This window comes from Bicyclus anynana, chromosome 6 (assembly GCF_947172395.1).
Source record: "Bicyclus anynana chromosome 6, ilBicAnyn1.1, whole genome shotgun sequence".
NCBI classification, from domain to species: domain Eukaryota; kingdom Metazoa; phylum Arthropoda; class Insecta; order Lepidoptera; family Nymphalidae; genus Bicyclus; species Bicyclus anynana.
This window is the reverse complement of record NC_069088.1, coordinates 16415476-16438013: the sequence shown is the minus strand read 5'-3', so window position 1 is coordinate 16438013 and position 22538 is coordinate 16415476. Positions and strand designations below refer to the sequence as shown.

At 37.8% G+C, this 22538-nt stretch overlaps 1 protein-coding gene and 1 long non-coding RNA gene across 3 annotated transcripts in view; both read left to right on the top strand.

Moving 5' to 3' along the window:
* Positions 1-17528, top strand: part of LOC128198167 (uncharacterized) — a 90061-nt gene extending 72533 nt beyond the window's left edge. Inside the window, exon 3 of the long non-coding RNA XR_008250907.1 lies at positions 17093-17528. This is a non-coding gene — a long non-coding RNA (uncharacterized LOC128198167). The remainder of the gene's footprint in view (positions 1-17092) is intronic.
* The window catches only part of LOC112046764 (zinc finger protein jing homolog), a 201555-nt gene that overhangs the window by 105342 nt on the left and 73675 nt on the right, over positions 1-22538 (top strand). The gene's annotated exons all lie outside the window — the stretch shown is intronic.

Sequence of the window (22538 nt, the reverse complement as noted above, 5' to 3'; positions counted from 1 at the left end):
AGCGTTGAGAAATTTTACTTGTAACTTAGTTGCATTATCTAACACGGGAAATGCAAAATTAACTCTGGTAACTTAACGTACAGAGGCTTAGCTGTTCGGTGTGCTTTGATATACGAAAGGTCTATGGTTCGATCCTTGTAGGTTACGCTGTTGTCATTTTCTTAGTTTTTCTAAAATCTTGAAATGAAGCAGGATGATAGACAGTTTGTAATTAAGTCCAACAATTTTCGGCAACGCCGCCTACATAGGTACGCTTCTAACCTTAAAAACTAAACCTTCTAAGTATGTTTCACATTAAAACCAGAGCTTGTCAGATTAGTGGAGTAAAAGAATACATAACAAGCATTTTCTGGAAATCCTCAGAAACAGCTCTGATTTCGATATTTTTTTATGTTACTTAAAATCAAGCACAACTTTTAATTGAGTGGTCCGATTTTGAAAATTCTTTTTTTATTGTAAAGGGTATATTCCGAAGATGGACTCATATAAATATGAAAAAACAATTCGAACCCTAAAGCTAAGAATATTTTCTTTTGCTTTTTAATTTTCTATGTACGTTTGTGTTTTTGAAATTGATAATATTTTTTAATTATATATAAGCAGTATAAATCATTTCGTCCCCACCCCAAAAGGTTTAATATCAAACAAACTTAGCGAAAAAAATCATCAAAATCAGGGCTATTTCTGAGGAGGTCGAGGGAAAATGCTCTATTGATTCGACTAGATGTGAACTTGATATTTTTATTCTTACTGTGATTTGCCTCGTCGTTGTTTTTTTTTTCGAAACAAAAACCATATTTTTTTTCAATAATTAACACAATAACAACACGAATCGTGTATGTTATTGGTAGGTCATGTATCGAGAGCATAATGAAAATTGCGGTAATATGGTAATAGTATCACTATTTCAAATATAGGAAAGATATATGCGATGGTATATTATTAATTTAGCGTACCCTTTGAGGCGGACCATGCCAGTGAAACCTAACAACCGGTTGCGAGGGACGGGACGCGTGCCGGCTAATGAGTTTTCGGTGAAAGCTGCATGCAAGAAAATACGGCTCATGGCTCTTACCTTCGATAAATAGGTACACGGGAAACCATGAATTATATTAGTTTATTACTGCCATGCATCACACCAATTAGCAGCGGGCTACGCGTGTGTGAGAGTATGAAATGTATTTTGTGAATTTTGGGTAGTTTTTTGAAGCTCTGCTTTAAAATGTAGTTCTAAAAGACGGGGGTTTTTCTGGTATTTTTATGAGTATACTATATTATTATAGTTCGCTATCTAATTTAATAGCTAATGCTTTGAAGGTGCGTTTGTACCTATTGTTGTACAAGTATTATCTATTGCAAAATGTGATAACTGCCAACTGCATATTTACTAACCTTATAACTACAACAAATTTACGTTTACAATCTTTGCACATTGATATACTTATCCCATTCGTTATCATTGACAACCCATGTACGGCTCACTGTTGAGCACGAGCCTCCTCTGAGAGGGGTTAGACTAATAGTCCATCACGCTGGTCCAATGCGGATATAGACTTCACACCTAGTCACATGCCTAGAGAATTAAGAAAATTCTCAGGTATGCAGTTTCCTGGCGATGTATTTCCTTCACCGTTTGAGGCACGTGATATTTAATTTCTCAGCCGTGAAAGCACAGTGGATATGATTTCTGCCTTCGATTCGGATTTGGCGTAGATTCGAATCCGATCCGGGGCATGCACCTCTCACTTTTCAGTAATGTGCATTTTAAGAAATTAAATATCCCATTAAACTTCCAATTTCAAGAGCTGTGTTTCAAATAAAATTGTTATAATCATCATAATGACAGTAACAATTCCAATCGATAATTACCAACAATGTCGACATCGTTTGTAAGTCAATAAAAAGCATGATTGACATTGCGGGGGCGCATGTGGCGTCTCGCTGGGTGTACCTACGGCACCACATGAGCATACGTTGTACGTATTAGTATTTCAATGGCCGTCGTTATGAGCCAAAAACCTCTCGTAAAAATGCTTTGCTTTCGTTAAAGTGGGGGTACGTGTGCGGGAATTCAAGATAATTATAAAAACTTTCTGTTGTTGTTGTTGTGTAATAAATAAACTCTTAACAAGTTAAAATTAAAAGTTACGATGCCACAGACAGACACGACTAACTTATAACATCCCTCCTTACGTCAGAGGTAAAAACATGTTGAACAATGTAAACAACAATATGTATGACATATTTTAGACTACCCGAAAATCACTGACTATAATAGACATTCTAAATAACTAAAAAACAGGTAAATGTGCGATTGACAAAGAGGACAAAGAAAGGATTTTCCATAAATCCTACCCTACCTAAATTCATCCTTCTATTAAATTTAAACGTAAAACATGGTTAGTTTTACAAATGTAAAATCTATTGTACCAAAGCCTGAGGGATTACGCAGTTGCTACACGGCAGACATATACTTGTTGTTTAGAGTAAATGTATTAGTTGCACGGTAAATCAGAAATTCCACGGTCGAAACTCAGTTGCACCATGAACGAGGAAGTAAAATCTATGCATTTACTCTATCTATGTACTTTTTTGTTGCTCTAAAAATATTTTAAGTTTATCGCTCCGCCAGAGTTCGCAGGGTGATTTATATCCAATCTATCACGACGATCGTTTCGCCACTGCACGCGTTAACGCTCTATCGATGAGTGACAGCCAACCTAAAACTATTTTTGTTTTTTGTTCCAACCCTCCATGTAGGTCTCTTTTTATTTTCATTCTGTGTCGATTGATACAGTTAAGGGTGCTTTTTTTTATTTCGTGGTACCCATTTGAACTAATATTGGAGATTGACAGTCACCTAAATTGATTACGCTACACCCATGCACATGTATAAACTAACGTTTATCGTCTCCGATCATGACAGAAGGAATTCCGTTCCCATTAGGCACAACTGATCCGGTATCGTGCGATGAATCATGAGAAAGACAACAAATTCGTTGCCGGTGTTCAGTGTTTATAGAACCGACCGAGTCACAATAGCCGCAAATGCATTTGAAGCCTTTCCCTGTGCGTGTGCATTCGTAGCTAAAAAACCTTTCAATTAGCGCATCCCGAGCCGCCTCAGTGTTTGTCGTTTCAATTTTGAAAGGTACTCTAAACTCTTTGACGGGGCCAAAGTTAACATGCCGGGCGTGCCGCGGGAGCGTGAGCTAGCGCAGCCCGTCTCTCTCCCGTGCGTTCACCGCTCAGCCCTTTGCCGTGTAATCCCACTTGATTGATAAGCTTATGCGATAGCGGAATGTGAGGACAATTTAAGAGCTCGAATACTTTTCGAAAGTTAAGATTATGATTTAAGACCCTTAAACCGTTTAAGTTATTGGTTGGTTCGCTTGAAGAGTTATTTCAGTCACTTGATATAATATTTTAAAACTATTGAACGAAGTCTTTGTTTGGATTTTAAAATCAATAACGTCCGTACCTACGTGTTATTAGATAAGTACCACGGCAACGATCTTATTATTATCTCAGCAACGATATTTTAGATCGATATGGATTTTATTTTTATTCGTATTTTTACATAATATGATTAGATGATAATTCTTCATTTACTTGCTTTATTTTCATCTGATAATATTTGGTAAGTTAGATAACATACCATGACCTTAGTTGATACTAACAGTGTTTTAAAATTTGTACTTCTCTCTCATATATCCTTGTCGAATGAGATAGTGTATTAGGAAATCTACTCTTAATCTTTATCAGTTTCAAGAGTTTCAACATACATGTCGATTAACTTATGAGAGAACCATTGGCTTCTCCATTAATATTCCCATTTCGATATTAAAATGTATCCAAGTTCCATGTATCCATCACAGTCCTGTATTATCTTCTCTTATTATTCTTTCCGTGTTTTTTCGCTATCATTCCAGTATGCACCAAACATTATTATCAACCATCCCCATTCATTAAACTTCCCATTTCGAGAACTGGTTTTATTAAAATTTATTGGACTTTTCAGAAAACCAGTCTAACGCGGTCTTAAGTCTGAGACTGTTGTTCTTAGATATGGAAGTGATTAGCAATGAAATGCTCGCGCTATTGACTTGCGCTGGAGCCATCAGGACCATTCCGCTCAATTAGCCGCGGGTTCGCCTGCTGCGCGCTCCGCAGATGCGTTGTCGGCCGCTTTGATTAAACTTTGATTGCGCCCCAATCCGGTCAGGATCGCGTACTGGTGTCAAATAGACGGGAGCTGATGGGCTGTCCTTGCCTGGCGTTTGATGTTCTTTTGCGCTTTTTGAAATCTGTCGAGGTTAGCTGATGATCTAATTGTATTTCTGTTTAGTTTTTTCTTTTCGTTAAACATCAAATTAGCTGGTTGTGGTCGCACCTGATTTTAGTTTATGATTGTTGTGCGCTAACTTCGACTTTTAACCGCTTGTTTGTTGAGTCGATTTTACAAACACTTGATTAGCAAGAAATGCTTTGTACAATACCCGAGATCGTTAAGTGAATACTCTTAAAAGAATTCTTTAGTTTTCGGCAATAAATTGGTTTAGTTAACTAACAATGTAGTCCTAGAAATAACCTTCAGCTGACAAATATTTACTTAGAATGTTGTTTTTTATAAAAACCTCATGTAAATCTATCAGGCAGATTATAATTTGACACAATAGCAAAATACATTATATGCTTTTCAAAGCTACTGTAGGTACATGCTGATCTATTAGGTATAGTATATTTTAGTATGAACACAAACGAATCTAATTGAATTTCACCGTCGTGAACTCAACGGAACAACTTCAATGAAACATCTAAAAGGAAAAGGTAAATTATTACCTAATTCCCGTGACATGGCAACAGCGGCGTTCCCCCCTCCACTCCCTACCCCCGTAGGATTGGGGAAGTTGGGGCAAGTTGGTGTTACGCCGCAAGGCTCTCACAACTTTGTACAACTCGCGGGAGATGCGACCACGTGAACTGTTAAGATCGTAAATAAGAGCCACGTAATCGGATATGTGGATTTTGTTTTGCCGGCATCGTGTACCACTTTTTTTTATACAAAACTAGCTAATACTCGCCACTTCGTCCGCGTGAAATTAGGGTTTCCACAAATTGTTTCCATATAACTGCCAAATCCAGTCAGTAGTTTTGCGTGATAAAGTTTTTCGTAAATCTCGAAGGGATCATGGTTTCTTTCGGGACATCCTATCTGGTAATCTAGGATATAAGTAGCTAGGTACACTAATCTGTCTAAAATCTATATTTTAGCTAAATAGCCAAAGTAGTCGTGACTAATGAGTAACTCGGTTCAGGCGTCTTAAAGTAATCGGTGTACATACCAATCAACTTGAGAATCTCCTCGTTTTTGTAGCCAGTTAAAAATCCATATATCTATCGCGTTTATAATATTATAGTAGTAACTAAGATACTATGTGTTAATCCGGGACATACTCGTAATCTATCTCCATTCCAAATTTTAGTTTTTTACTCAAAAAATTCCATGGTTCCCAAGTGGCTTGTCTGTAGCAACTTCCCTTAAAGTTACTACGCCATTTTTAATTCGCCTACTGAATTGTATTTTCACCAAAACTATTTGTTTTCTTGATAACATCCAACATAATGTATGATAATGGCGCTATAAAACAGTCATAATAAAAATTAACGTCTCGAAAATAAAACATCGTTAAATATCGGCTCCCTCGACTCTACCTATACATTAATTAAATCGTCGACCAAATGACACCGGCTAGCGCCAATAAAAGTAGCTTCAAACTTTATGCTCGTAGCGCTTTTTCAACGTATTTTGTTTGCAATAAGTCAATTTTGAGGGTTTCGTAGTTACACAGAACTCTAATACACGTAGGTATGCCGAGTTTTAACATGTATTCGTCGGGCGATTCGGAGGCTTTTATCTTTATTTATTAAGTGTCTGTGTCGCCAATAGTTTATTGGTTGTTTGCGTAATTGTACTAGCAAATGAAGAGTGAAGTTGCCACGGCATGCACATAGTAATTTATATGTTGTTGATGTTAGTTACTCTTTCACTAAAATTTGAAATGGAGATAGTTTATTATAGGTACCTAGTTTAACAGACTTAAATCCCGTGAGATTTGTGAGAAACTAAATTTCGAAATGAACAAAATTAAGTATCATAGTAATCTACTAATTTATAATATATTTTGGTGAGGGCATTGTCGTAGGTACCCCCAGATTTAAGAAGTCTCCCCCTTTTTTCCGCTATCATTCTGGTATGCAGGTACGTGGTATTATGTTATCGTCTTCATTATTACATTACAGACTATTTTGACGAGCTCTACAAGCTCAGTTCTGGCTCTGTTTATCATGTATCTCTCATCATACGGGTAGATTCGAGAGAGAGGTAGAGCTCGGTTTGGGCTAACGTAAGTTTTGTTATCCATCTGTTGATTCGTAGAAGAGCCCGCGTCGTCGCGCGGGGGCTATTTTTACTTTTACGGGTTCGTTCCCCGCCCGCCCCGCGCCGCCCCGCACCGCCCCGCATTGCCCCGCGCCGCCCCGTGCCCTGGCCCTTCAACCCCGCCGTGTGACGAGTGACGGGCCCGACGTCACGTACGAGATATTGAATTGTGATCGCTCCTCGTAAAATACGCCTATTTTCGGGGAAATTGGTAGTTCCTCAACGCCCTTTGCAGCTAGTTTCTTCTTTGCAGAGTAATTGTCTCCTAAAATGTCGTGCTACAGCTTCTGATCAGCGCAGTGTAACTGGCATATTAATTAGGCTGAAAATTACAGTCACATCATCATCAAAATAATTATCACCCTATTTTAAATGCCCACTACAGGGCTATGACGCCTTCCCCACAGGACCCCGTATGGGTTCGAAACTAATTGGGATACTCCGACTTTATATCACGTGAGTTTTAGCCGTTTTCATAATCAATTAATATGAATAACACTCACAATAGTTTAATTTCAACTATAACTGAGCCTGCATGAAATATAATTTGATAGAAATAAAGACTTCGTCGATGTCTAGTCATAACTGTTTGGATCACCTTCTAGTTGGATGCATTACAGTTTTGTGAAGATATGATTTATATCTTAGAAGATTGGTATAAAAATAGGGCTATCATCCAACTATATAAATCTCGTCGAGCATGCAGTTTTTGTAGAGCTTATAGACCGGGGTTTGTAATGCCACACAATAAATCACAGGTAGATCCCGGCTATCGCGTGTTTTCTTCCCAGTGGAGTAAGGAAAAATACAGGTTGTCGGTTTAATTTATAAATAAAATATACTGCACCACTAATGCAAAAATATGCTTTCGTGATGTCTTAATAGTGAACACATATGGCACAAAAAGGTTCTTATGTATAAATTACTGTATTATTAATAGCAATCATCGCCATTGTTCTTAGTAAAATCAGATTACTTACAGCACGCAAGAGCAATTCGAATCTTTTTGATATTTATTCCTGGAAACTCTATTCTATAGGAGCGACAGGAACTATTCTAAGTTTATCTCCGTAGTGGAATCGCGCAGTTATTGGTAAAGTTTACACGTGCCCGTTTTTATAGAGCACAAGAGGAGTTGAATAATTCAACGAGTCGCGAGGCGTGTAACGAGAATGTATTCCGACATATAAACATAATGTAAGTCAGCAAGCAGGTACTTACCGCATACTATACTTATTGTACGGTACGGGAACTTTTTACGAGGACTTAATATTTTCAAATTAATTATTTTGTTGTATTGGACACGCCAAAACGGGCGCGCTTTAAAGTTTTCAACAGAAGCCGTGGCGTGTCTTTCTTTGCTTGCTTGTAATCGAATTCATTTTCGATTCGTTGAACCATTGCATGTGTAATTTGTACCTTATTATTTATATTGTAAAGTTTATATTTGTGCTGCGGTTGGCGTGCATCAAGCTCTCCTTACAGAGAGAGAGAGCATAACGATTAGTAGGTGCCTACATAATTGTGCCTACCTTAAAAAGGCGTGCGATTAATAAAATAAATATCGATGAAAGTCCATGATGTGTCAGTCTTTGGTGAGGTATTAGCTAATCGTGCTAACTGCCTCTAGAGTATTTCCCTTTTCGTTTTGTCCTCCTTTTCTTCTTCTTCCCTTCTTATTATTTTTAGACGGCATTCGCTGGACGGCATACGCGAGGCTTACAATCAGGCTACCGGAGTCCACGTCCATCAACCTGAGGCGCATAGACTGTGGGTGGTTTTCAAATGCGTCTTTGATCCAGTGGTTAGTATATGCGGTTCCGGATCACGAGATCGTGTCAGTCTTGGGTTTGAATCCTGGGTCCGAATGGAACGGATCATGGAATACTTACTGAGCTTTTGAACTAAAACATTTCCAAAAAAAAAACCGAGTTGGCCTCAGTATCGGTTTCGATCATCTGGAAGTCTAGTGGGAATCTCACTTGTCAGTGGCGTGCACAGGGTATTCAACTAGGGTATGCGTACAATTTGTATAAAATGTAAAGTTACATCTCTAAGGCAGACTACGTAATGACTTCCCTGGGTAGGCAGTGCAATTTTGCATGTATGAAATGCACACCACTGGTGATACAGACCGTTACCTTAACCTTAATCCTGCCAACCTGGATTGAAGAAGCAGCAGCAGAAGCAGGGCAAGCAGGTGGGTTTGAACTCCTGGTCCTGGCTTTAATAGACTAAATGATGATTTGTTAAAGTTTAAAATACTTTTAGTCGATGGGAGCTCTGCACGTACAGCGTGTGTGTGCGTGTGTGTGTATGCGTACGTACGCGGCGGCGCTGTGTGCGTGCAATCGTAATGGACAATTATTTCGGCAGTCGGCGCTCTCACGCGTGGCTCGTGCGTGCCCGCTATTATTACAAGATGCGTGTGTCAGTCATGTGGACGATGGGTGAGGTGCGCGGCAGAGGCGGTAGCGGTAGCGGGTGCGGGTGCGGTTTAGTACTTGCTTTCTGAGGTGTTCCATTTTTAACCAATTTCCGAAAATACCCATTTTACTATTTTTAGTAATATAATTATAAAATGTTTACTTATAAAATTATTGTAAAGATGTAAATTTTAAATGGTGAAATTGTCATTAAATACTTAATAAATAATTTGCATGCCAAATTGGCAAATACATTTACCATCTACATCTACCGACCACCTGTATATATATATAATGCATGTATCTGCAAATAAATAAATTGATTGATTGAAAAATAGTTTTACAGTATTAAGACCAACTAGTGGTAAGAGGAAAACCATCGCCTATAAAAAATTTGGATAGTTATATAAAAGACAGTTCAGTTTTTCTTCAAAAAGATTGCCATATCGAATCTGTGTATTTGTAATGTTATGTTTTCTAAAGATATTTATGTACTTTTGTTACAATTTATTTGGAATTATGTGGTGCATACATGGATATCATTGTTCATTGAATGACGAATTATTCTATGTCCATATCTTTAGCTTAGCTGGAACACATTAGACTCATTCAGAGCATTAGTAGATGCATATACACAGAAGTATATACATATATATGTCACACGGAGTAAGGTATCATTTATAAGTAGGAAAAACTCACGTGGTTGCTGAGAGTTGTGCGTGGTTGCCATTCTAGCACCTTGGTACTTACCCTGACTTTTATTATTATAGTTGAACTTTAAAATACGCGAATAGTTTATCCCTTGCGGCGAACTGGCAGGTCGATAAGGCCATGTGTGCAGCCTCCGCGGGAGAGCGCCCCCTCTCGCCGACTATTTTCATTTATCACTCGCGCGGCCCGACCTTTGTTGGCGTGCGATAATGCTGGACTCGACACACTTAGCCCAATAACAAGGGATCAATAGGTAGTGGGTTACAGGTTCGCTCGTTTTCCTTGTACTCTAGTTATGATATAACAATATAACAAGATATCATAACTAGAATGAAATTGAGAGTTAAGAAATTGTTCATGCAACACGTAAAGCAAACTAAATTCGCGGGTTCACTAAAACTAAAAAAATATACAAAAACGTCTAGCCATTCATTCAAGTTGAGTATTCGTTACGAGATATTTTTGTTATAATACTTGTAATGTAACTCCAGTTACATACAACTCACTCAAAATCATACCATTTTTGAGAAAGTAAGAACACGCTTACGAGTATGTTTTTGTAAATATTATTTAGGGGTTAATATGTCAGTCGTTTGGAGGAGACATATTCTGTCATCTGAAATTTTCATACTTGGGAAACGACGAACCATGATGGTCTGAACTCTGATTATTTTGATGGCAAAAATGTTTAATGAACTAAACAAACCCCTACCATAATATAATCACTTTAAAATCAATCTATATCTAATAAACTCTACGTTTTAATGAGACTCACGAATCCTAGTGTCATACCAAAACTCGTTTTAGCATATTTAAATACAAGCGTGGGAATTAATTAGTTTTAATTGTAGACGTTACGGAATAATTTAAATTAATTACACTCCAGACTCGAACACTATTTAATGTTTTTGTCTGACTTACTTCCATTATTTTCAATTATTTTATTATTAATACAAGCGGACGGCCGCGTCTTCGTCCGCGTGAAACTCGATGTAAACTACCCCTACCCTACCTCTACCCTACCCTACCCCTATATGCTGTGGACTACGGAACCCTAAAAATTAATAACTTATTTGCGAAGAGCTTGTGTGAGGAATATGATGTATGTTCTTGAATTTCCGTTGTCTGTTGTAAACATTTAGAGTTAGAAGACTCAAACTCGGGATATCATGATCTATAGCTTATTATAGTCTAAATGAGCCACTCTGCCACTATCACACAGTTACGGCCATGTAGCTACAGCACAGATAACCGTTCCGTACCGTCGCAGCTTCGCCGCCACAATTCCCTCAAATCACGACCGGCGGTGTATCGATCGCGGGAGTTAGTAAATCTAATAAGTTTTTTGTCGGACGCGAAACGAATGAGGTAAAACGTGTTTGAAATAGACAGGGGATTAAGTATCCCCTCGCGATCACACGAGGGGGCCGGCACTAGTGCTGTAGGGTAGTGCGCTCACATGCGTCTTGTCAGAGAAAATAAACTTTAAATACTTTAACCGGTGACGATGATGGAACTCTTTACCCTGCTGTCGAAGAAGGGTTCTGTCTTTAATATGCTGGAGTATTACAGTATTCTACAACTTTCACTACATAATACACAATAGTACAAGACAGAAGTACAAGTTGCTCTATAACCATCGTAGTAGGTACATAATTATTATGTATTACGATGGTGCAACTCTTTTATTTTTGTTAGGTTTTGATACCTAATAAATAATTTTCAAGATAAATATAATTTAGTTTCTAAGGCCCACCCTCCATACATAATTGGATCATTTCTTTTTGTCGACTATCGACTAAGGGATGCCGTAACTATCAAACTTTTCGTCTAATCAAACGTGTTTGTAAAACAATTTGATCGTATCAGTGTTTGTCACACTTTGCTTAGTGACTAAAAGTCAAGTTTGATAAGTTTGATCGTCACAGGGTGTTTTAGAAATGACAACTATAGTATTAGACATCCGCGGACGCTGTATAGGTAGGTATTAGAACCGCGTGCGTGCTCGGGGCACAGTCGCGCGGATCAATTCCATCGATTTCTTTTGTGGGGAGGACCCACGTGGTCGCAGGAGGCGGGCACGGCGGGTATACATACGGTGGTAGCACGCGGGCCTCGCCGGCTCGCGGGCGCACAGCTGGTGTTGCGCCCGGTACCTGGCTGCTGGCCCGGAGCGGCAACGTCGCGCTACCCGCTACCCGGCCTAGCACTGTTGAAACTAGCGATACTTGAGGTCGGATTCACTTCCTTGATCCTTCTGATAAGTGTTTGACAGTCTAACCGTGTGTGCGTGTGTGAAGTTTGCTAATCCGCATTGACCCAGCGTGGTGGACTATTGGCCTAACCCCTCTCGTTCTGAGAGGAGACTCGAGCTCAGCAGTGAGCAGTATATGGGTTGATAACGAGTCTAACCGTAACCTACTTGAAATAAATGATTTTTGATTTGATTTTGAGTTTTGTCACACAAAAAATGTGAATAAGCTATCAGACACTTCAGGTGGCGAATCCGGCCCTTATATTGCTGGTAACCCAGCAGTGTAGTTGGTGGGTACTTGCACTTTAATGCTGTAAATTATATCTAAATAAACGTTTAATTTGATCCAAAACCATATTTTAAAAAATACTTACTTTGTATAACAATATGTTGAAGATTCCACAATTATAATTTTCTTAGTTTTTCATCGTCGTACCATAAAAAAGATGACACAAAAGTCCCATAACCGTGGATAACAAAGATTGATTTTTACTACTAGACAATACGGTAAAAAAATGTTCTCTATATTACTCGGTGAATATAAGGATTGACACCCTAGTTTCCTTTAACCCCAACTTAAAAACTTCAATAACTTTACCTCTCTGTAATGTCGCGTGAACGTAGCCTAGTATGTAAACTAGTGTAGGCATATTGAGTTGTGAGTAGCCCGCATCTTGTTGGTTTAGGACAAACTAATATCGGCGCACCGATTCCTGTGGGCTGCCTCGGCCCACGCCGCATGTGGAGGTAGATACTTATCTCTCTGTAAGCCTACGTGAGACGCTGCGAGAGAGATATTGCCTCGTGGACGAGCTAAAGCTGTATGACTACCAAAATGGGGTGTAGTATACTTGTGAAGTTAAAATTACAAAAGTTCTTAAAATTAAACTTACAATTTTAGTATCGGTGTGATAGAGAGAAAAAAAGGCTTCGGATTGCCATATACAATGTTAATCTATTTTTTTTTATTCTTTACAAGTTAGCCCTTGACTACAATCACACCTGATGGTAAGTGATGATGCAGCCTAAGATGGAAGCGGACTAACTTGTTAGGAGGAGGATGAAAATCCACACCATTTTCGGTTTCTACACGACATCGTACCGGAACGCTAAATCGACTACAGACCAAAAGTCACACGACAATTTTATAACATCCCATATATGCGCCCTGGTTAAAGCAAATGCATTGTCGTTTGGCTGATGTTTCTCAGTTATATTATCCTTAAAATTATACTTACACCGGCGTCTTGATTCCAGGATCCACTTGGAGATTTTTCCCTCTGCCACTCGGTTGAATTCATGGAATGCTAAGATGTTTCTCTTGGTGACTAGTTACAACTTAATCTCATAAATCAAGCCTCATGTTACTTCTCCGACAAATACTTCCATCAGACTGCAGCAAAGCAATGCTTGCTAATGCAACCGCGGCGGTAGTAGGTACTTGCCCGAATTAGATCGTGTCACAAATATTTGACGTGACGGGTAGCAGCCACAGTGATTGTACCATTATTTTGTGGTAGAGGAAACATCTCGAGCAGGTCCCAGGACTTGTGTGAGTGTAGGTTTAAGGGAGCCCTTTAGAATGCATCAACACTCACCTTCCCTGTCCGACATGTTGTTCATGCCTACACTAAACAATTTATGATAAACAATAATTACAACACGAAACATTATTGCTCAAAATCACTAATGCGCCTGCAGTGGGGCGGTGTATAACGCAGCCTAACAAACAACTGGGCTCAAGTCATCAAATACCTTCTTATTTATACCAACACTGATACATTGCTTTTTTTTTATTTTATTTGATTCTTTACAAGTTAGCCCTTGATTACAATCTCACCTAATGGTAAGTGATGATGCAATCTAAGATGGAAGCGGGCTAACATGTTAGGAGGAGGATGAAAATCCACACCCCTATCGGTTTCTACACGACATCGTACCGGAACGCTAAATCGCTTGGCGGTACGTCTTTGTCGGTAGGGTGGTAACTAGCCCGGCCGAAGCCTCCCACCAGCCAGACCTGGACAAATTCTCTGGACAAAATCTGCCCAGCCGGGGATTGAACCCAGGACCTTCGTCTTGTAAATCCACCGCGCATACCACTGCGCCACGGAGGCCGTCAAATCTGATCGAGGAACTTGTAACAAATACTGTAATAGCTATTTATTACGTTGAGTATCGAAACACAAAGAAGTTCTGACAAACCCGCGAGCTAGTGAACGTCCCAGCACAGCACATATTGGTAGGTACGAGTAAGTAGCACATGCTACTAGGGCTTTGTGCATTGTAATGTGCAATGCACACGTTTGACGTCGCCCGGGGGAATGGAAAACGTAATGAACCGTACCAACTGATAGCGGTTGTTATCTACTACTATATCAGTTAATCTATACTAATATTATAAAGCTGAAGAGTTTGTTTGTTTGATTGAACGCGCTAATCTCAGGAACTACTGGTCCGATTTGAAAAATTCTTTCAGTGTTAGATAGCCCATTTATCGAGGAAGGCTATAGGCTATATATTATCCCCATATTCCTATGGCAACTGGTCCCACGCGAGTGAAACCGCGCGGCGTCAGCTAGTTGGAATATATTCTTTAAAATAGGTACAAACAATCATGCAAAGTTAAGCCTGTCTAGGAACGCAGATTCTTCTGAAATGATTCAGCAAGAAAATCAGCAGTTATAATTATGCACTTTAAAATATTAATTATTAGCCTCATTATATATGCAAAAGTAATGCACCAGCAATCAAGCTGAGCTTATGACGGCCTCCGTGGCGTATTAGTATGCGCAGTGGACTTACAAAACGGAAGTCCAGGGTTCCATCACCGGCTGGGCTGATTGAGATTTTCTTAATTGATCCAGGTCTGGCTGTTGGTCGGCTGAGGCTATAGTTACCAAACTACAGGCAAAGACAAAGACGAGCACGACCTACAGGCAAAGACGATTTATCGTTCCAGTACGATGTCGTTTAGAAACCGAACCTCTGTCTCTGTCGTCGATGTCGTAACATCGTACCTTTCGTGTGTATTTGCATAGTCACTTGCTATCAGGTGAGATTGTAGTCAAGGGCTAAAGAATAAAAACATACATACAGCCGAACGTAGAACCTCCTCCTTTTTGGAAGTCGGTTAAAAAAGCTGCAATGCGCCAGAAATAAGAACATATCACGATAATATTGTACCGGACGAACACTGTTACAGAGTTCCTTGTTACTACTTAATAATCGTAATAATGAGCAAGATTAAACAATAAACAGCGCAACAGTGGATAATACAGCCAACGTCACAAGGGTTCGTTCGCGTATGTGCGGCCAACAATGGGCTTTCAGTGCGGGAAATTCGCGGTATGCACAAAGATAACAAACGAGCCCGAACGCGCTGGGTACGTGTGCAGCGGCGCGCGACGTCGCGTTGCGTCGCGTCGCGTCGCGTCGCCGCGGGGAAATGGATCACGTGATGAACTCAAAGTGACAATATTAATTTGCGTATTAGTGGAATTATCGCCGGCGTTGAATGGACGAGGTATTTGCGTAAATCGGTGTGCACTTGTCAATAAGGGGTGAAATCATTAGGTGATTGCCGAATGGGTTGAGACTTCAATTTTCATTCGGGAGGTCGGAGATTCAACTCCGGCAATGCACTATTACCTTCAGTTATCTGAGTTTTAGCAATAAAAATATTATTTTCTTTGAACCTAAAAGAAAAACTTACGATTAAGCAGACCAGCATTCTCTATAAAGTTCTCAATGTGTGTTCAAAAAGTAATTGTTTCAACCAAATAACAATCGTTTTGTCATTTGCGTTGTTGAAGAAAGTTCAATAAAAAAATTATTGAATCAAAGCAGCTTAAATTTTGTATCGTTTACAAAACATGTTTCCACCGGAAACTACTCGGCCATAAAAGTTAAATCACATAAAAAACCTCATAAAAATTATGTTAAACAAACAGATATGAAGTTTCGATGCTAGATAACCACCAATATGTTTAGTACGTTGCACGTTGTATATCACCAAAATGTTACTTTTTATTGACAAAGTGAAACTTTAAGCTTTAAGTGTTTTCCAAATAGCATGGGTACGGTGACAGTTGCCTAATGGCGTCCTTAATACGTACTATTGGAAAACCCGGCCAACTTTCAAAAACGAAACGAACTGTCACCCGCTCCATGCTATAAGAAAAACACGTATAAAATTGTATATTGATGAATGTTTTATTTTCACTAGGGCGCTAGCCAAGATGGTGTAGCGTGCGTTATTTTTTATAAGTGTTATGTTCGATTCCCAGCTTGGGTCCATTATTTACATTTTCATAATTTGAAATACCTACTATAGTGTAAAACTCCCAAAAATATCTACATACTGGTGAAAACTGTTTCAGTATACGTTGCATGCTTTAAAAGGAATTAGCGGATGAAACTAACTGATATGGACTTCCTTTTAATACGGAATTAACATAAGTAAGAGTTAAATAGTAAACGCACGTAAGCACTATTAATTAATCTAATTAGTAATGACTCATGAGACAAGAGCTTAGCAATTCTAAAATAAGCACTGACTTTATCCATAAAAGGAGTAAGTATATATTTCACTGGGAACTGTGAGTTCTTTTAAACAAAGAAAATTCCAACACTATGCGATACGGATAATTTATTGTTAATTTATTGTACAAAACACTATATCTTCGCATTAACAATGTGCCGATCATGTGTGAAAAGTATCTATTCTTTATATTGTTGTAAGTGATTTAACACTTTATAAGGGAGTATGCACACTAACGTGCAGTCGTCTTTTTGACGACGTCTTTGGGGAATGCCTTATTTTATAACCGAGTTATCTTGGGTGCGGTTCCAAGTTGGGATAAATTTAGATTTGTTTTTTCTAGATCAGTTCAGGTCTGGTCTATTATCTATGAATTGTGCCGTGGCTAGTTACCACAACCACTGATCGACGATGCTGTCTAAGATATACTTAAAATCAGGTTTCTTCATCCGCCCGCTTCCATCTTAGATTGCATCCATCACTTATCTTCAGGTGAGATTGTAGTGTAGTGAATCCTTAACTTATTATTCACTCTATGATTTTTATAGATTGATAATACATTATTACACAGTGCGTAAAATATAGTTAACTTTACGTCTGTACGCTGCCTTATTATTGAATGCGTTATAATTGTTGCAAAAAACCGTATCAATAGGTCGTATATAGTAATGGCGCTGTTTAGTGCGAGGTGCTGATTGTGTGTGTTTTGTCCGCAGGTACTTGCAGCTCCGACCATGAGAACCCGACCCTGACCACTCCACCACTAGCGATAGTTGTGGTCACCATATCGGTGGTATGTTTAGGTTAACCGTAATGTTAAGCTTGTTAAGTCAGTCACTGACGGTTAAGTAATCTCAATATCAACGGCTTGACAGCCGATAGAACTGATCGTATGTTGGCCGTGATGTGCATGACATCATGCCGATCGAGACCAATACACGATCAGTTTTACCAGCTGTCAAGCCGTTAGCGCTGCAGGCATGTGAGATTACTTGATCGTCAGTGGCTGCGACAGCGACCCGCTATTACTCTATAAATATTGAAGTTTTTAATTAACCTGACTCTAAAGTCAGGTTTCGAGGCCGAGGGAACTGAGGTTTGATCACGTCTTGCCCGCTCATAGCAGATAAATTTTTGCTTAATTGAAAAAGGTATAGATAGAATGAAAAAAATGCTAAGCATTTCATTCCGTTCTCATAAAAAGCTTTAGAGTTTACTTATAAAGTAGTGGAATATTTATATGTCAGCTGGTTACACGAATGTATAAACTTCTTTATAAATATCTGGTTAAGGGGAATGTTATGTAGTACCTAACCTAACAAAACTTCATCTTGCCCTGCACATTCTCTAGGTCCTGTCGTATAAAGTGCTATGCTACAGCTGCCAACCTAAGACGTAGGTGTTAAGCCTGTAATTTCACCTTATTACACAGTAGTGCTAACTGTTAAACAGGATTATCGTCTAACTTGCCTACTAACATAATACCCAGATAACCTTAAACTGTGTTACATCTACATTAATCCCAAGGGCTGACATAGTCCACTTAATCGTAGTAGAATTAATTTACAATGTTAAAACAAAACTTTACTCGAGTGTTTTTGTCTAATTATTATTGTCAAATTTTAACGGTACATGTCGTTAAAAAAAGTATAAAAAATAGGTAACAGAGTCTGCATTATAGAATGATTTATTTATTTTGCTATCATCCGCGAAAAGTCGACGAACCCATACGTACGTTTTGCAATTGCACGTTGTAGAGTCAACATCTCCTGAGGATGCTCCGGTTTCGGGGTGAAACGTACGTAGAGAGTATTTTGTCGGACCTGGGTGACGTTGTCGCATGGGTTCGTCGACTTTTCGCGGATGATAGCAAAATAAATAAATCATTATATAATCATGATGAACTTCCGCAAAGTAACGCCTGCTTCTATCCAATATTTAAAAGAGTCTGCATTTCCCATATCAAAAATTAAAGGGTTATATGAATTATCTACCTTCTTAAATTACGTTTAATGTATAATGAGTCATAACTCATCCGAATCGTATGTTTTGGTCTTCCTAACAAAGCAGTGTATGCTTGTGTGTCAGCCATACAACCATACAAACACAACTATCTTTTTTAAACTCGGGTATATAGCCGCTGGTATTCGCTAGTGAAAAACATTATAAACATGTCCAATTAAAACGAGACCCTGCCGCGTTTCTTCGCTGTAACACTTGTTAACAAGAATTTCTTATCAGTTTACCTAGTACTTATAGATTCTCACAAGCGCGGTACACTCACAGCTAGGGCACATTCGGCGTTTAGTTAAACACTTATTTAAAACGTGCGTTTTAAAAACCGACAGGTTTTATTAGGACTGCGCCTTTCGCTGACGGTCAAAAGGACGCTTGTAGATCGCATCTCGTAGACAGAGTAAAGATAGTATCATTAATCATCAACTAACAATATCCATTAGGAGAAACCAATTACAAAAGAGCACCGTTTTCTTGTGTCCTGTGTCACGGTTTACAGCCACAGCTATTAGGCTTATTATTAATTTTCAGATTGTTTTACCACCCGCATATGATTTTTTTTTTCTCTTTTGTTTGTTTTTTAAATTTTAAATTTGTATAATTAATTAAAATAGCCAGTGCACAGTAAAACCAATTGTGGTTTGTGTTGCATTGTGGTTAGGCTTAATTTCAATATATGTATTTTGTAGAATAATAAATAAAATAACTAAATAAGATCATCTTCTTCATATTAGCAAATTTTGGTTAAAATATGCGTCAGCTGCGCACTTGATATTTATGCAAATTAACATTCAGTAAATGGATATGCGCTACTATTTTGTTGTAAGTTCGATTACGCACTTACTAGTCTGCAAAGTTTTAGTAAAACGCTTGGTTAACGCTGAGATGAACGTACGATACTATGGTATGTGGTAAAACGCAACGTCCTGACGCCCAGTGTGTACCAGTCCTTAGATCAACCTGCGGCTACTGTTCCTAGTATTTGCGGTGACTGGCACGTTACACAGAAGTTATTTTGACGTTAACAATGAATAACTGCTGGTGGAAATACACCGTGTTCATGGTCCCATGTTTTACTCTACAAAGCAATCTAAGTTTGTCGTTGGAGTCACTCGTAATTTGCTTAACGTTTGTTATTTCTTTTAAATTCTCCATTTAGTTATTTGTTTCCATAAATGTTGGAATAATTACATACTTTAGAAACACTTATAATAACACACTTTACGCTTGGACGTAACAAGTAGGACATAACTTTTGAAAAATCTTTATTTAGGCCTTGTAATATAAAAAATGTGTGAAAATCAGTGTTGAACTATGTATACATGTAAACATTCCACCTAATTCACTATGTCTATTAATGAAAACCGCATCAAAATCTGTTACTCAAAATATCGTTTAAAAGCGTACAACCAACGAGAAGCGACTTTATTTTATTCTACTTTAGAATATTTACTTTTATTTTACTTTAATATTTTAAAGACAATACAAAAAATACCAGAGTAAGAAATTGTGAAAGACTAGGTATTGTTACTTTCTTATTGTGCTTTCCTTTTGTTTGTTTCAAATATTTAGGGCGCAACAATTCTTATAGACTACCTGTTATAGAAGAAAAAAAATCTGTTGTAGTACGCACGTTGTAAAATAAAATAGTTTTGTTTTAGACCCTGGTCTATGTTTTTTAATGAAAAAAGTACTTTTCCGTTTTCTTTCTGTCGGTCTAAACGCGATAAACTCAAATATTTCAAATGGATGGAATGCTTCATTTATGGACAGTTTAGTTTAATTACTTACTTAGTTTAATTTTGTTTTATTTAGCTTTAATGTGACAAATAATTTTATTTCTCATTTGTTTATTTATTGTTTTTTTTAATTAACAATGTTAAAATAATACAAAACACTATTAAATAATTATAAAAAAAACGGTTACAGAGTGAGGAATCTTCCTCACAATACGAGTCGTCTCAAGAATCACTGCCTTCTGTATCGGACCCTTGGCCTAGTAATTAAGCGAAAGCTTGTTAAGCGACAAAGATTACTCATTAAACACAATATGTATATATTGTACTTCGTCTAGGCCTATGCCACCAGCATCGCCGATATATTGTTAACGTCTATTTATAGTGCTCTCATATTTGTTCATTATTCTGTAAACTCTTTGAACTATAAAATAACATCGCCGCCTCGTGCGCCCCACGAGATCAAAGGTGCACCAAACGTGCTTCCACCGGCGTTGAGTTACTCGAACCCGGCGCGGACCACACCACGTCAGCTCTAACATCTGAGCCATAGGGGCTATATTACCACAGTGGGCTTAATTTCTATGTGGCTTACCGTACCGATTTAGCCTCGTTTAAACTGACTCGCCTGCAACTTGCGTAGGTTTAGTAAAAGGTGTTTATGTGTGTACATTCATATGCATAAGTGTTTACATATGTACTAGTGCGTACCGTCTAACTTATGTTATCGTATTCATCTCGAATTATGTAATTTATGCAGATAACGACAGCTAACACGTTTCGTGTAGATACATAATTGAAAAGAAACGGCTAATAAAGTTAATGAGTTATTTAATTTTTGTACTTTTATTAAAAAGAAAAGGTATTTAGTAGGTACATGATTTATAACAACAGAAACAGAGAGAGTGAGTGCGTTAGAAAGTAAATGAAACTTATTTTATATTTTACTCACTAAGTTAATAGGTACTCTTCAGTAGGTATGTAAGTACATACTCCTAAAAATGAACAAAATTCGCAACCAAGTTCTGGGAACCTAATCTTTTTACTTTTTACCCGACTGCAAGAAGGGTTATGTTTTTCGCGCGTATCTTGTATGTATGTATGTATGTATGTATGTATGTAATATTCTTTATTACCTCATATCTTCCAAACCGCTGGACGGATTTTCGTAATTAAGATATCGTTAGATTTGTCTTAATAACCCAAGTGTTCTTAGATAGGTGAAATTTAAAAAATATCAACAAGACGACTGTGAGACGCTATAGACTCGAGGTGAAAAAAAAAAATTTTTTTTGAATATTGCAACATGGGTATCAAATTAAAGGACTTTTTGAGAGGATTTCAAAATGGTATATCATGGCCATGTTAAAAAAAACTACAATTAGAAAAACGTTATTTATTAATTGTCTAACAAAATACGCGAGGCGGATGGCTATGGGTGCGAGGTTTATAAAGTGAAGATAAACTTTACTAAATAGAATAGACTAAATAATAATATTGATTATAAAAATCGGACAAGTGCGAGTCGGATTCGCCCACCGAGGGTTCCGTAGATTTTTTTTAAATATAAATTACTTAACCTCGGTTGGACGTATACATTATCGTACTTTGTAACATGTAACAAACGTAACAAATAAATCCGAAATTCACCATCTATCTTAACTAAAAAGTGTGAAATAAATAAATAAATTAAACAAATAAAAAAACCCGACTGCATAAATTATACTAAAACTGAAAAGAAAAAAACAAGGTCAGTCCAGAAGTGTAGAAAGCAATTAGAAAACAGTCGGGACCTATTCTATTGAATAGAATGATTTTCGTCTACATTTTTAATAGGTTCCGACTTTTTTCTAATTCCTTTTTACACTTCTGGACTGACCTTGTTTTTTTCTTTTCAGTTTTAGTATAATTTATGCAGTCGGTTTTTTTTTATTTGTTTAATTAATTTATTTATTCATTTCTGTAGTTCTGGTTCTTGTAGATGCAATGTATTAATGCAATTTTAGTAATTTATAGTTTAATTTCTAAAATCTTATTCGATCATTCATTATGGTATGAAAAAGTAACCGTAACTAAAAAAAATTTACGTAACAAAAGGTATTTTGTATGTATTCATTACTATTTTTCTCTCCATTCCACATCACAAGCTTTTTGTGTTGAAAAAAAGTTGTAGTTGAGAGGTGCCGGCTTTTTCTTTTGTCTAATGCACGTCCGCCTTCGTTTATGTAGAATGTAGATAAAAGTTGAAACAAACAAAAAAAAATACCGCTATCCGTAGTCTAAAGATTGCTGTTACTTTGCCTGCTTTTAATGATATTCAAGATGAAAGAAAAATAAATTTAGGTACCTTTGACGATGTCTAGCGAAAAGCTGCAATATGTGGCACTATTACTGGAAGATAGTTTGATTA